General features: G+C 37.7%; 1 protein-coding gene across 1 annotated transcript in view; it reads left to right on the forward strand.

Annotated features, from left to right (window-relative positions):
- The first annotated feature begins 2,092 nt into the window (after window positions 1–2,092).
- Window positions 2,093–16,871, forward strand: part of LOC5580212 (T-related protein) — a 34,834-nt gene continuing 20,055 nt past the window's right edge. The window contains exon 1 of the mRNA XM_001662022.2: window positions 2,093–3,107. The gene's annotated coding sequence lies outside the window, so the exon portion shown is untranslated. The remainder of the gene's footprint in view (window positions 3,108–16,871) is intronic.

Raw genomic sequence — 16,871 nt, forward strand, 5'->3', positions numbered from 1 at the left:
AAGCCAAAACTCAAATCTTCAAGAGCACAAATCTCGAGAGCCAGAAAGCGGCTCAAGCTGAAAACCTGATCGATTGGTTACTAGCAGCGAGTGACCAATCGACCAAGCCCTCAGCCCGATCCGCTGTCCGGCTCTTCAGACCCGCGCTCCTGAAAACTTGAGGTTTGGCTTCGATGCTTTTTCACCTGCTGCTTGGGCTTTAACAACGCACTGCCCAGCAGAACGCGTGCCAAATAAACCATTTTAATACCGCTATAGACACTTTTTTCAAAAACTGCACCAGTCGTTTCACCAGCCGAATCTAAGATTTTGCGGGACGATGAAAACGTGACAGATCAATTTTTAATACCAATAATCACGGTAAAATGAAGCAAGGTATTATACTCCGAAAAATGACAGTTAGCAGTGACGTCATTCCTATTGCAAACTCGAACGAGTGCAAAAGAAAGCAAGGCCTGCTCTCCTTTACAATCCTCAAGGCCTCGTGCTTGACGATAGGAAAGACGACACATGTTTTGATGGAAAATCGTTGTTTACACGTAGGAATAGCCTACCTTGTTGTGTCTACCGTGACCAATAATATGACACATAAAGCAATGGACCAATGCACGAGTTCACTAATTTGACGTTTGAGCGGTGCCAAATTCACCTGTTGCCATGGTAACGTAAATAACACGGCACCGCTCAAACGTCAAAGAATGAACTCGTGCATTGGTCCATGGACCGATGCACGAGTTCACTAATATGACGTTTGAGCGGTGCCGAATTCACTGGTTGGCATGGTTCCATAAATAACACGGCACCGCTCAAACGTCAAATAGTGAACTCGTGCATCGGTCCATAGAGCAAAATCTAGAATGCCGTGAAAGTATACTGCGATCTGTCAACCTAGGGACCAAATGCAGTACTAGAAGTAGTACCCAATCTGAGCCCGTCTGCTATTTCGTAATTCTGCGAACAGATCGCCATTTTCGCTAATCTCTCCGAGACCATGACGTCTCACGACGCCCTCATAGTCCGAATTATCGGAACCAATCTTCGCATTGATGTTGCCCATGTAGATCTTGATATCACCTTTTGGAATTTTACCCACGACCGCATTCTGTTAACTGTAAAAGTTCTTGCATTTCAGCAGTATCGGATGGTGCATAACATTGGATTATGGTAAGGTTGTGAACTCGTGTACTAAATCTGGCAACGATTATCTTCTCATTGATATATAGGCTCCCTTCATAAGCGCAGCATGTGCCTGGGCGCAGTGCACGAATCCACGTAACGGGGAGCATGTTCATGTCGTAAGCCAGAGTATATCAGAATTTGTCCCGGCGACAATCTGTTTTCATCAAAGTTTGGCCAACGGACTTCGCTCAGTCCCAGAATCTCAAGCTTCATGCGGCATATTTCATTGGCTAGTTGTGTCAGTTCATTATGTTGAGCTAGGGTTAACATATCCCATATTCCAAATCTTTTCCGTTGTTTCGTGCTCAAGGTCGTTGTCGTTAAATCAGTTCGTAATCTTCCTCTGTTAATGTTTTGAACGGTTTTAAAAGTTGCATGAACAGTAGGTTGTTAGCCTAAAGTTCTCTATCCTCCTAATGGGGCTGCCAGAACAGACGCTGTTTGAGCCGCATCTACTTGGTGTACAGACGTTCATAGAACTCATAGAAGATGGTCATATATTTTTTCTTTTATCATTTTGATAAATGTAGGATAATTGGATGTAGGATGATTCTTAAATATTAATCATATGGATTGATATTACTCTTTGGTTATCTGATGCTATAAAAGATCCCTATGCACTTGATACAAAACTAACTTTCTTCTAAACTTATCTATCTCTCAGTATGTATGACCATCTCTTTTTCACTTCCAAGTACCATGCATTGATTTCACTCCAACGCAATGATGGCCGGCGTTCATCGAATGGGTTAGTGCACAACGGAACCCGATAGCCGCCTCTATCCATCTACCTCTTTCGACCGCAAAGAACCGGTTGTGACCGACGAGATGGAAGATCAAACACACCGGGAGAGATCAAGTCCAGTCCACAGGCTTCAGCATCAGCTCATCTCGTGGCACTTGACGTCTACCATCGCGCAAGGGTGGTTGTGGTTTTTCCTTTCGGATACCCTGCCAACGGGTTCCAGTGTGCGGTCGTCGATCGAAGCAATTATTGTTGTGCGCAAAATAGCGACGGGTTGAACGGAACGGGAGTTCATTTTGTTTTACGGTGCCGCGTTTCGAATTTGAAGTGAATTAATTATCTACGAGGAGGTACAACGCGCAGAGCATTGGAAGTCACACCTCTTTTTGGCAGTTTGAAACGATGAGAAACAAGTGATACATGGTGATCAAGTGCTACGGGTCTTGAACCTTTTGGGATAGTCCAGAGGGTGCAGCGTGCCCAACGAACCGCGACCGAAAGTGATTTGTGTTGTTGATTATTATTTATGAAACATTTGACAAACCTATACTAATTAATTAGTGTATGTTCATAGTGTTATTATCAGGATTATTATTAAAATTGTCCATATTTGTGTAAGAGATTTTAACGAGAGGCAATTGGTTTGACGTTCGAAAAGTGACATTATGTCAATTGTGAGTGCGAGCTAACGGGGGAGTAAGTGTTTGTTAATTAATTTATAACATCAAAAATTAAGACGATGGTGCGGATTCTAGCATGCGTACGACGAAGTGCGAGTGCTTGGTAGTGATCGGTTCTTAACAACGGTTGGTTAGGTTAACAACGATTAAACTGCATGACAACTAAATAGGTATCGACACCGGAAGTGACACAAAAAAGTGTGAACGTGAAATTTGTCGGCTTCCCTCCAGAAGGAAGTTGTGAGCCTACTGCAGGTAGAATAGTAGTTCACACCCAAGAAAGCAGAAGGGGGCTCGTTTTGAGTGTTTGCGCCAAACGGTTCCTAAAGAGGAGTTAATTCTCATAATTGTGATAAATAATCTGCTCCTGTACAAAAGATTTATTAACAACTTGGGTCGGATTGAGCCTCTCGTACTACTGACTGGCGGAGAGGCAGTCGTTAGAAGGAAAGTGTGATCTGCGACACCTAGGTCGATTCATCCGGACCAGCTAACTAGTCACAGTGAGTACCTATTATATTTGCGTTTTCGCAGATAGTTAATTTATTGAATTTTAAAATCATCATGAAAACACTAACCACCGGGGACGCGGAGGTTGGTTCGCACTTTCATTGTGAATTTACGATGGCTTCATTGGATGCTGGGTGGTAATTAGGTGTGGGAAATTTAGTCATCAAGTTGTGTTTTAATAGTTTATACTGTACCAATCAGGTCATATGCCTTTGGAGTGGCTTAAGCTTATTTATAAACGAGATAGATCTGAAACAACAATCATCGAGTATATCCTGAAATGAATATTTTAGAGGTTGTTATGATCCTCTGAAAAATTGAGTTCATATGGTGATTCATTTTTATATTGTTTTGCTAACTTGAATTGTGTGAATTGATTTTATTTGTATATTACGAGATACTATGGAAACGTATAATCTTCTAGACAATTTTGACAATCTGATTCATATCTGTGATAGAAATCGCAATTTATGGTCTATTCAACAAAATAAATACAATTACAATATACCTTTGCATTTGTTTATATACTTGAGCAGTGGTAAATAGCAATCGATTAGCTAAATTTTGTTAATTTTGTTCGCATATTTGATTGGAATAGGTATCAGTTTGGATTTGTTTCAACATGACAGAAGTTAGCTTTGAATAATATAAGCATAACATAATGAGAATCATGCTATTAAATTTACATAACCCAATACAGTCGAAGCTCGTTATAACTATTACTTTCATAGTGGCAAAAGCTCTATATAGCGTAATTTTTCTACCTCTTGAAATTTGTTTCAATGTTATCACTCTTTTCTATAACGACTTTCTTTATTACGACGGTCCTATGCTATACCAAGCTTTGACTGTATAACAAACAATTCCTTTTGTTGGGAATGAACTACGAGTCGATGATGTTCTAGTCTTTTTTTCATTGTAGAGTACACGTTTCCATATTATTATTTATTTATTTGGTTTTACATCAATTAGCTTGATAAAACCTAGCCAATTTACTCGATTCATGGCCGCTTCTTTCCATCCTCGACTGCGACCCATGTTCTCCAGGTCCTGGTGCACCTGGTCAATGCACCTAGCTTGCTGCGCCCTACGTCTTCTTGTGCCGACTGGATTCGTAGTGAACACCATCTTTTCAGGGTTGTTGTCCGGCATTCTTGCAACATGTCCTGCCCAGCGTATCCTTCCAGCTTTAGCCACCTTCAGGATACTGGGTTCACCGTAGAGTTGAGCGTGCTTGTGATTCATTGTTCGCCGCCACACGCCGTTCTCATGTATGCCGCCAAAGATCGCGCCAAACCCCAACAGTTTGCAAGTCCTCCTCGAGAATAGTCCACGTCTCATGCCCGTAGAGGACTACCAGTCTTATGAGCGTTCTGTACATCGCAGTTTCTTCTGGAGCCCATAGTAGGCACGACTTCCACTGATGATGCGCTTTCGTATTTCCATTTTAACATTGTTGTCAGCTGTTAGCAAGACTCCGAGGTAAACGAATTCGTCCACCACATTGAACGTTTTCCCGTCAATTGTGTTACTGCTTCCTAGGCGGGCCCTGTCGTGCTCAGTTCCGCCTACCAGCCTGTACTTTGTTTTCGACGCATTCACCATTAGCCCGTTCCAAGCGAGTGAAGAAATCTGCCACCGTTTCAAATTTTCTCCAAATAATATCCATGTCGTCCACGAAGCAACCAAATTGTCCGGATATCGTGAAAGTCGTACCTCGACTGTTAAGTCGGGCTCTCCGCATGAAACCTTCAAGCACAATATTGAACAACAGGCACGAAAGCCCATCAGCCACCCGAGATCTTCATGTAGTTTTGCACACCGTCCATCGTTGCTCTAATTAATCTTGTGAGCTTCCCGGGAAAGCTTCTATGTTCTATTCTTCATTTCATCGTTGTAAATATCGATAGATGTGGTGAGTCGACTGTATAATGAAAATATACTAAAGCATTATCGACTTATTTTGCCTGCCACACAGATATGAATTAGTGAGAAAAGAACTCTTATGAATAAAACGCGCTGTTTTTGGAAATATGGTTGAAATTTTATTTTCAAAGGCCAGTACAAATGTGCAAAATCCCATTATAATTGAATGCGTGGCGTTTTAGTGATACAAGTTCACTTAAGTAACATGTTTTTGCGTAATAACATATCTATTTACCTGCAGCGAATGAACTGGCTAATTAAGTTTAAAGCCTCATGAATAAATAAAAAAAATATTAAATAAGCTATTTTGATTTTAATTCAACACTGATCTATAATTGTTGGTTATCTGTAATTATAGAGTTTACATTTTTGTTGATACGTTTTTCAAAATCAAAATAACACGTTGACATTTTTTAGCCCGGGATTTTTTGACAAGCTTGAATCATTTAGCCATTTTTTGTTATATTGATAGGCAAACAATATGCTCAACCAAACTGTTTATTACTGATCACGTTGTTCATGGACAGCCCCAAATAATATTGATCTAGCATCTCAAAATACCGAAGAAAATCAATTTTGGTGTTGCTAAACTTTTCAAGGTGCTGCAATACTTCCAAATTAATGATGGGTAGTGTAAGTATTTGTTTGTATGCTGAAGCGCTATGAAGCATTACCAAATCAATGTCGTAATGCAATTGAAATATGTTTTAGGCACAATAATTTGGAAATGTTGCTAAACGTAAGAACCGCGTTTAAAATTTTTAATTTCTTCACATAAAGTACGCCTAGACCGTTTTTCCATGTTCTGAATCTTGGCTTTTAGTATTTCGATTGACCTGAAATGTTTACTGCAGTTACTTTCAAACTGCGCAGTTGAGTAATCGCAAATCTCTATTTTTGATAAAATGATAAAATTTTGAATTAGAAATAAGGTATGCGCACAGCAAAATTTAACCAAAGAAAAACTCACAGAAAATTTGTTTGAATTTATTTCGATATACAATTGGTTTCATGACAGAAAACTGTTAATTGACAAAACATGCATGCAAAAAAATCATTATTCTGTCTTGTTATATTTATATGCTCTAACTCCTTGTTTGATTTTATGCATAAGGTTTTGCACAGCATAGTTTTTAGTTTCTTTTTTGCAAAATCTTTCTAGTTTTTTTGCATCTTCTTTCGTTTTTACGTGATTTAGCTTGACGATGGCCCAAAATCTTCTAAGCTCTGGGTTGCTTGGAGGGTCACAATAAAATTTTGTCAGCAATTTGGCATCAGCACAGGTGGTTGCGTTTTTGCAGTTGCTTCCTGCATCCGTTTCTGTTCGGGGCTTTATAATCTAGAACGACTTATACGTTGTTGCATCATAACTTTTTAGACGTATGAAAACGACATTTTGACTTCTTAGCCGTATTTTGGATAGAACATTGGTTTGAATTTTGACTAATTATCCTAAGCACTGCATTCCGCTCCAATTCGAAGTTATCGTTCTGCTTTCCATGGAATCCAGGTTTCCGGTCAACCTTAATTCTATCCTGGAAGCGATTCAAAACGCTGGTTACTGGAGAACGAGGAATTTTGATGTGACACGGGAGACCGTGTTATTTTCACTATCTTTTGTCTCACTTATCATCAAAACTTTGCAGAAGCAAATCTGGAGTTTTAGTGAACGGATGAAGCTGAAAATTTAATGGGTTGTACACTACATATATAGAATATAGTTTTTCGCATCGATATATGGAGTAGTACTTGAGATTTGCTTTTTCAAATGGATAGGGTGATTATAATGACGTCCCGTGCGGTCTTAAGCGACTTTGCTATGATACGATGCTACCTTGATGGATGCTTCACATTTTTGTGCAAAATCTTTTCAAGCACATGTTTGTACTTTCGACTCTTTTTTGAAAACACTGTATTTTTACATGTTCATACAAACAATAGCCTTTCGAAACTGGTAGTCATTTCCGAATTATCTAAAGTGTAACGCAGAATTTTTCAAATAAGTAGCAGCTTATTACTCAAAAACGGATGCACTAATTTGCTTCATTTTTTCACAACAGACTCATATCAAAGCGTTGTTTTGAAAAGTAAACAACCGAGCCTGAGAAAAACTTTGTAACTTGAGATATTTACGTACGATGGCTAGGAATTTGGGAAAATTTCTAGATCTAGATCACCAATGATCAAAATCGGCAGAAATTCTAAAAGTAAAAGAGTGTTTGAAGAACTGAAATAGTTATTTAGGCAACAAGTTGCAAAATGATGATTTTTTCAGCACGAGTTGTACATTTATCTAACGAGGCTCACCGAGTTTTGCAACGAGTTGCCTACAACATTTTTTGCTATTTCGAAAAATACCATTTCAGCTGGATGAACTCTAAAAGCACAAACAAACATTTCAAGAGAACCCACATGGGCACACATCCATGCGTAGTATCAATTCAGTATTTTTCAATCACGTAGGCTGTGATACAGTAGTACCTACCCATGAATGTCACAGGTTTTCACGCTCCCATCGAAATAAGGTAAGACAGCACAAACAGTTGCTGACTACAAATGTTGGACTATTCGATTCCAAATCAGAATCACGTGATCATTCATGGGGAGAGGGAGCGTCTGGCCAATGATAACGGTCCATACAATTTTTATAAATTTGTGTATGGACAAATGACCACGAGGGGGAAGGGGGTTGGCCAGGAATCCCAAAAAACTGATCACGTGGTTAATGGACAGCCCCTGTCGGAATCAGATCGCACAACGGATCTAGAATCAGATGCAATTATGCTTATTCTGCGCGACATGTGAGGCGAGACGAGTCGAATGAGGGACAATTGTCGACTCGCTCCCATTGGATTAACATTAGTCGCCTCACATCACCCGAGATGGGAAGGACTCGTCTCGACTCACACGCCGCGCAAATAAGCACAAATGGCATGAAGAGACTGGGTTGTTCAGTCGATGTCCAACAAAACAGTACTGAAAAGTGCTACTTTTCAGCACCGAAAAGAGTGCTGAAAAGTAGCACTTTTCAGCACTGTTTTTTTTCAGTAGGAAAAGTAGGCCGTTATGTTGATCAACTTCTCAATGAAAAGTTGATTGATTTGCAACGGAATTGCAAAAAAATACTTTTCATTTTATTTTCAATGCAAAAATGATGCTAGTAGAGGGGTTAATTTAATGAATATTTTCAGTTAGAGCATTAAGACAATAATATACCGTGTTGATTCAACGGGCGCTTCGAATTCCGGCGACAGGTCTTGATTCATCCAAAAATTATTATTTTTACAATTCTTATGCATGGAGAATGTAGAAAACGCCACAATTATGAATTCAAGCTGTAAAACTCGGAATTTAGTTAAAAAAAATGCTGTGAAAAAAACACTATTCGAATTTCAAAGCACTAAGAAATATGTATAAAAACTTGTTATATCCTTATACCAAATGTGGGCCTATAAGCTTGTGAAACATCTCTCTACAGGGAAATGTCTTAAATTGGAAATGAACCCTTAATCCTGATATTTTCCTTTCAATGTATAGATCTCCTGTCCTTTTTAATGAAATATAGAATAATTTAGTACATCTTGGACACGGAAAGATAATTTTATAAAACATTCAAATAACTGCTCTTTCGCAATATGCCGAGAAATTCCAAATCATAATTTTCAAAGTGATATTAAAGACAACAACAATCTCGACGATGTTCTAACGGCCAAAAATAATTATTTTGGTAATTTCGGATGGTGTTTTTCATCTGCTGTTGTATCAAATTATGTATGACCGCTTCGTAGAACAAATGAAACCACTGTGGGAACGTGTCTCTGGAACTGACCTTCTGATACCTGATGGCTCGCAATGGACCGTCACATCTCTTCATTAGTTCTGAGCGATATATTATAATATAGAAAAGCTGTGTTTGGTTTTTGTGCAGCTGCAATCCAAAGTACCTACTACCTTAGTTATAAGTGTACTTAGGTAGTAGTTACTGTGTAAAACTGACTCCAGAATTCTGAATCTAACCCGTTATGGTAAGAAGCTATAGGTTTTCGTAATGCTCATACGTTGTACAGTATCCTGCAGTTGCATGAAGCTTTAGGCTACGCGCATTTCCGCTGGACCTCACCTTTATTTTTTCCGATCGCTCCTTATACTCTCTTATTCCATCTGGTAAGATAATGAAAAACGCTATGATACTAATCAACCAAATAGTGTAAAACATTCTTCTGGAGCCGGCATTCTGATTACTGATACCAGTTTTTTTTTTCTCCTGATCATGCCGCAAAATATGTAATTACAGCATAGTCTACAACCTATCATGCTTGCTTTCAAAAACTGTCAAAGTCCAACCTGTGGCGCCCCGTTTACGCGCAATCAATCGCCGATACCCAACCGCTGACGTGTACACATATATAAACACCTAATTAACACCAACGTGGCATGTATTTTTACCACTTAGCAACAATCCCCGAAATTGATACCATTCTGATAGGGAGATAATAACTCATTCTGTCACGAAGAAAACTGGAACCGGTCGGAGCTGAGCCGTGCTGCGTTGATCGGGATCAGCTGACCGATCTCGTTGTTCGATACTAGGTTTCGGTGGATGGTGTGACCTTTATGCGCACCAGCAAATCTTCTGCTCCGTCGAGATATAATCCGTTTATGACCTCCTGCGGAAATGTCTTAATCAATCGCGATCGCATTGATTGTGAACCTCTCGGCTAGAGTAGAAAAGTACTTCTTGGGATGAGTCGACAACGTCATGGGCGTAGCCAGCGGGGGGCCGGTGCGTACATGATTGGTATGAGATTTCACAGAATTTTGTTTTAAGTAAGTTCAAGTGAACCAAAAATTTTGCACGATACACCATACTGAGGGTACATATAGTGTTACATTTTATGCAAAAGCTTAGAATAATCATACAAAAATAATACAGAAGATCAATGTCATGGTCAATGTCATACTTAGCGTAGTGCTACGTCCGCTGCTACAAAGTAAAGCCATTCGATAGGTTCGGGGCTCGATACTCGATAGGTCCAGAATCTTATCGTAGTTAAGATTTTCTTGACTTCTCTGGATCTCACCGTACTTGTTAAACGATATACGAATGCGTGTTCATAGAACACAAAGAATAATAAAAAGAAGACGAAGAAGAAAAAGAAGAAGAAGATGATGATTGTAAATATGAAAAGGAAGATGTAGAAGAAGAAAAAGAAGGAAAAGAGAAGAAGAGAAAAGGAACATATCATTTTATAAGAAATTACTTAAAAATATCGTTGAGGTTATTGAAGAAGGCTGATGCCAATCCTGGCTAACGCCCATGGACATTGCCGTCGGTTTCTACCAAAGAGCGGAGCGCACACCAGAAGCTGTCGTAGCTTGATTGTCCATAGGTGTTTTATTGGAGGGAGCGAATTTGCCGCCGATGGGAGATTTAAAATTTTATTGGACTAAACGAGTAGTAGCTTGCCGCTTGCTCATCATCATCATCATTGCCGGGATGACCGATCGTGTGTGTGAGAGAGAGTGAGCAGAAACGAAAGGCTTCCAGCAAATAAATTATGGGAAAAGATGCCGTGCCAAGGCACGATCAACGATGAATCTGGGAAGTGTGCATGTTGAAGTCTGCAGTATCAATATTTTATTTTTATCGCTCTTTTATTGGAAAATATCATTTAATTTTTATTGTTTTATGGCGCTACAGGCTATCCCATTGTTCAGAACTAATTTGCCTCGCATTCACCGACTTTCATTGGATGACTGGGATAGCTGTCAAGATTTTTTTTTAATGAAAGCAGAAAAAGGTGGAGGAGAATGCGTCTTGTCACAGTTGGCCTCAAAACGGCACGCAATTCAAGGAGAACTTATAAGGTGGATATTTGACCCAATTATTTTCATGTATGTGTTTCCAAAATAGTTGACCGTTTGATCTTTTCGCCGACAAACGCCGGTCCTTGTTGTTTTATGGAATTGCACAGCATTTTCCGGCTTTGACCTGTATCGGTGGTAAAGCTTGGCCATAAACTTTTTTGTATTGGATCAGTTTGAAATGTTTTTTTGTCTTTCTTGTCTTAAGAGATGCCTAGCTTTCCTGATCATGCGTAATATCACTCAAGAAAAACTTCTTCGAAAAGTACGGTAGCACTCATTCCATAAATCACCCTACGTCAACCTAATGCAACCTAATCGTTTCTGAGATTTAAATCTTCTCAAGAGTAGACTAAACTGGTTTTCAACTCGGAAAAAATCGCAGCGTAAAAAATGGAATGGAGGAGAGCTCAGCTGACTCTTCAGTTCACGCTCGAGACGCAATTTGCCTAAAATCAGTTGTGCAAACATAAATTCGACCTGCTTGTACCGGTCTGTGTTTACCCACTGTACACGTCAGACAGCGTTTTTTTTTTCGGTTGGACAACTTCGAATGATGAGCTCGAAGTCGCTGATAGTTGACTCAAAATTTTGATAATAAATCTTTAAGCTGTTCAGTGGAATACCTGTATGTAAATGAAAATTGAATTTAGTATTATACCATTTAATTCCACTAGAATTTGTATTCTTTGACAGTTACGCGTATTTCGACCTCAAACGTAAGCAGACCTGGATTTGAAGGGTGCCATCTCCCCACGAGAAATGAAAAAAATGAAACACAATTCAATGATTTTTTTTTACTTCAATGACTTTCAAATTAAAATACAAATACAATTCGGTTTCTAACAGAGATATTTTGACTTGAGATAATACTATTTTTTAAATAATTTTAAATTCCATACGAATATCTAAATTTTTCGGTTTCAATAAAAATACTTCTATTAGCTTATGAAAACCATCGAGGATATATAGAAAACTTTGAAACCTGTCTCGGGTTAATATGCAACAAACTGCCACAACTTTCTGTAAAGTTACAGTGCTTTATGTCCTGGAATGATCTTAAAAAGACGAAGATACTCGGAAATTCGATATTTCCATTGTTTTACTCTTTTGCATATGTGCCAAATTTTTATAGTTTTGTATGATTATATTCATGATTTTCTTTAAATCCAATGTGTTCCAATAAAATCCACAGAATTGGTTGCAATGATTATTGAGATCATAGAATTTACCATAGCTATGGCCCAAATCATGGACGAGAGCAGCTTTCCCGGGAAGCTCATCAGATTGATCAGAGCAAATTTGATACGGTGGCAGATTTGTTCACCCGCCTAAAACGCGAAGCAACATGAGTCGGGCTGAGCGCGACAGAGCCCGCCTAGGAAGCAGTGTTACAATAGACGGGGATACCTTCGAGGTGGTGGACGAGTTCGTCTACCTCGGATCCTTGTTGACGGCTGACAACAATGTTAGTCGGGAAATACGAAGGCGCGTCATCAGCGGAAGTCGTGCCTACTATGGGCTCCAGAAGAAACTGCGGTCAAGAAAGATTTACCCCCGCACCAAATGCACGATGTACAAAACGCTCAAAAGACCGGTAGTCCTCTATAGGCATGAGGCGTGGACTATGCTCGAGGAGGACTTGCACGCTTTGGGGGTTTTCGAACACCGAATGCTAAGGACGATCTTCGGCGGCGTGCAGGAGAACGGCGTGTGGCGGCGAAGGATGAACCACGAGCTCGCTCAACTCTACGGCGAACCCAATATCGTGAAGGTAGCTAAAGCTGGAAGGATACGCTGGGCAGGGCATGTTGCAAAAATGCCGGACAACAACCCTGTAAAGATGGTGTTCACTACGAATCCGGTCGGAACAAGAAGGCGTGGAGCGCAGCGAGCTAGATGGATTGACCAGGTACACCAGGACCTGGAGAGCGTGGGTCACAGTCGAGGATGGAGAGAAGCGGCCATGAACCGAGTGAATTGGCGATATATTGTTGGCGAGGCTTCATCAAGATAATTGATGTAAAGCCAAATAAGTAAGTTAGTATGACCCAAATCTACATACACGTAATTCTCGCTGAGGCCGGTCTACAATATACACTTGGTCTATCAAAATGTTCAAATTTATGCTCGTTCGGAAGCTCCTTTCGAGTAAGTAAAGTAACTGCATTCGAACGGCCGTTTTTGAGGACAATTAATGGAATAGATTTTATATGGTGTCGGTACCAATGGTTATAATTTACCAGTAAATTGTACTATGGAATTAAATGTATATTTTTTGACAATAACCATATGTGGTATTTTCTTGGTAGATAGATCGTCTCTAGTTTAGCAGATTTGCCAAATATCAGCTTTTTGTCTTATCAGAAAATTATATTAATAATTAGGTTTTCGCAAGAAAAAAAATGCTCACTTGCTCTCTTGTAGTTGCCGTCGTGTGTCAGAAGTGGATCAACTAATAGAAGCAGTTTTATATAGATGTATAAAAATGAAGAAAAGTCCCAGAGATGATCTTTACGCTTCTTTCGGAAGATTTAGTTGCTGCTCTGAGAGAATTCTTTTTAACCTATGTTAAAATCAACTATTTTGCTTGAAATTTCTTGCATGATTATCGAATGGCTACCACTAGAGCAAGCACAACTACTGGAGCACGTGTACCAATAGTAACTTAAGCAATTTTATGCTTAAACAATAGTTTTATCATTATTTTTATAAGTTTCCCTTACAAGAGAGATTAAAATTCTTCGATTGAAGCAAAAAGATCTCTGATAGGATTTGGTCCGGGGCCCATGGCACCCTTGGCTGAGTAGACTTAACTAGAATAAGTCCCATACCACATTTCAGGGGTCCCCAAAAATCACGACAAACATATTTGTGGTTAAACTTTTACGAATAATCATTGGCGTAGGAACAGGGGGGGGCCAGGGGGGCCTGGCCCCCTCCAGAATCATCCAGGCCCCCTCCAGAACTTTTGATGACAATAAAAAAAAATAAAACAAAACCGATTTAAGATGACGCAAATTCTTCTGGAATTATGTACATAACTCTTGTTATTAACAAAAAAAAAAATCGCTTCAGTAGTTATGTTATGTAATGTTGTACAACTATATTGAGAAAACCTCGTTTACGTTACACAGCATCAGCGCGGCTGTTCTGACTTCGGTGAATCGTGCGACAATCGAAAGCTTAACCGTCCGATTGATTTCCGATATGAGAATTCACTAAAAAAAAATATAATAATTGAAAAAACAGACATAAATTTTGTCACAAAATTAATAAAAATACTACTACGAAAATTAAGGTTTAACTTTCAAGGAATTTCGGCATGGGAAACTTTTTATCAGATTAATGGTTAAAACAATGTAACAAAATCGGCCATAGTGTTATTCCAACAATAAATTCTTTCTTTGATTTTGATTCAATGTTTTAAGTATTCGCATGAATAAATTTATTGCTTTAACTATATTATTTCAAGAAAACTTATTATTCCATAAATTATTTGATTAACTTCCAACAGATTTGTAGCAAATTATTTTCAAAAAACTTTTCGAAATTATTCATAGAATATTATTATTATCAAATTCCTCAGATCTTTTGCAAATCTCATGGAAATTAATCAAATAATATTGTTCATACATTCAAAGCGAATTCTTCCTGGTGGACATCCATTCCTTCTATGTCTACTTTTTATTAGAAAGTTGATTTCGGAATACGTTCCCGGATTTGCCAAAAAAAATGTTACTTCTGTCAAATCTAATGCTGGAATATTTCACTGAAAGTTGTTCTAGAAATTATTCTGTGATTTTTTTTTTCAATATTTCACAAAAAATTTATTACAAATTCTTTTGCGTCGCTCATCAATGGTCCTTAAGAAATGTTTCCAAAATACATCATAAGTTGCGTCAAACCGATCTAGTGGGTCTCCGAATTCCGTGAAAATTTGCTATTTTGTTCCTTATCCGAAATAAGGATACACGTATTTTTGGATTTTTTATTAGGGTGACCATTTCCGAAATAGAGTGACCAAAAAAATCGCGATTTTGCAAAATTATTATTTTTAAAAAAATATAACTTTTGAACCGTTCGACCGATTTTCAATCTTTTTGGACGAAATGAAGGCTAAAGATTTTGAATTTTCAGGAAAAACATAAAATTTCACAAAAATAGTGTTTTTTACATGAAAAAACTCAATAGTTTCCGTGTTTTGAAGGCCTCGGGACCAAAGGGGCTATCGCTGTTCTCATTTTTTCTTGAAAGTTCAGAAAATTTTACGTATACTGTCAAATTTTCAGCGATGTATGTTTTTTACTTATTGAGATATATTTTTTTTCAAAATAAAAAATAAGTCATTTTTTATCGGCACACACTGTAGGTCTCAGCGCATAAGATTTGTAATGTTTAAAAAAAAAATATAACTTTTGAACAGCTTAACCGATTTCCTATCTTTTTGTATAGAATGAAAGCTTAAAATTTCAACTATTCAGACAAAATTGAAAAATCTGATAAAAATATGTTTAAACGTGAAAAAATATTTAAATTTCTAGTTTTTTTTAGAAATTTTTTTTTTCAAAGTTTTCTATTTTTTTCTGAAAAGTTGAGACCTTAAGCTTTCATTCCATAAAAAAAGATTGAAAATCTGTTGAGCTGTTCAAAAGTTATGATTTTTTTCAAACATTACAAATCTAATGCGCTGAGATCTACAGTGTCTGCCGATGAAAAATGACTGATTTTTTATTTTCAAAAAAATATATCTCAAAAACTAAAAAACTTACATCGCTGAAAATTTGCCAGTAAACGTAAAATTTTCTGAACTTTTAAGAAAAAATGAGAGCAGCAATAGCCCCTTTGGTCCCGAGGCCTTCAAAACACGAAAAAACGAAAACTATTTAGTTTTTTCATGTAAAAAACACATTTTTTGTGAAATTTTATATTTTTTCTGAAAAGTCAAAATCTTTAACCTTGATTTTGTCCAAAAGGATTGAAAATCGGTCAAACGGTTCAAGTTATAATTTTTTTAAAAATAAAAATTTTGCAAAATCTCGATTTTTTTGGTCACCCTTTTTCGGAAATGGTCACCCTAATCAAAACATCCAAAAATACGTGTATCCTTATTTCGGATAAGGAACAAAATAGCAAATTTGCACGGAATTTGGAGACCCACTAGATCGGTTTTTCATGGAATGGCTGCATAAAGAAATTTTTATTGATCATTCCTAAAACACTTCCTTACAAATAATTTTACCATTTATTGTCTGATTCCAAATTCCTATATTTTTGGCCGGAATTTCTAGAAGCCTTCTGGCAGAATCCTAGAAAACCAGAAGTCAAAGAAGGATAGATTTCAAGGGTAATTTCTAAAGATGATTCTGATGGAATCTTAAAAGAGGTAAATTGTAGGAGTTTTGAAAAATTTCAGAATTCTTAAACGTATGGTTCCTGATTTCTGAAGGTTCATCAACAAAATTTCAGAGTAATGTACAATACATCTTTGGTAATGTTCTTAAAAAATACCAGCAATATTTCAGCATTTAACTTCTACTGTACTGCAAAATAATCGATAATAGACTATTCAAGTTAGTTTGTTTGATATTTCTTAAGGTAGGAAAAAATGGTTTTTACTACATCAATATGTTCACAATATAGTATCATGACACTTCGGAGTTCATACAAAATACTATCTAAGATTCTGATTTTATTTTACCTTCAGTAAAACTGCGTTTTAACACCTATAATTTTTTTATTATAAAAGACGATTATGAATTTTGCGACAGGAATGTAGTAAATTTTTCCGAATTAAATGTCAGCTGCAATTATTAAAAAATTACCCACAAAGTTCTCTCAATCCTTTTTTGTATGCGTTTCTCTAGAAATCTGATATGGAGTGATTCGTAAAGGAATTTGTAAAGCAATTCCTAAAAGTATTGAGATATTCAGGGAGTAGTTTTTGAACCAAAGTATGGAGAGAG

The sequence above is a fragment of the Aedes aegypti genome, chromosome 3, assembly GCF_002204515.2.
Source record: "Aedes aegypti strain LVP_AGWG chromosome 3, AaegL5.0 Primary Assembly, whole genome shotgun sequence".
Lineage (NCBI taxonomy): Eukaryota > Metazoa > Arthropoda > Insecta > Diptera > Culicidae > Aedes > Aedes aegypti.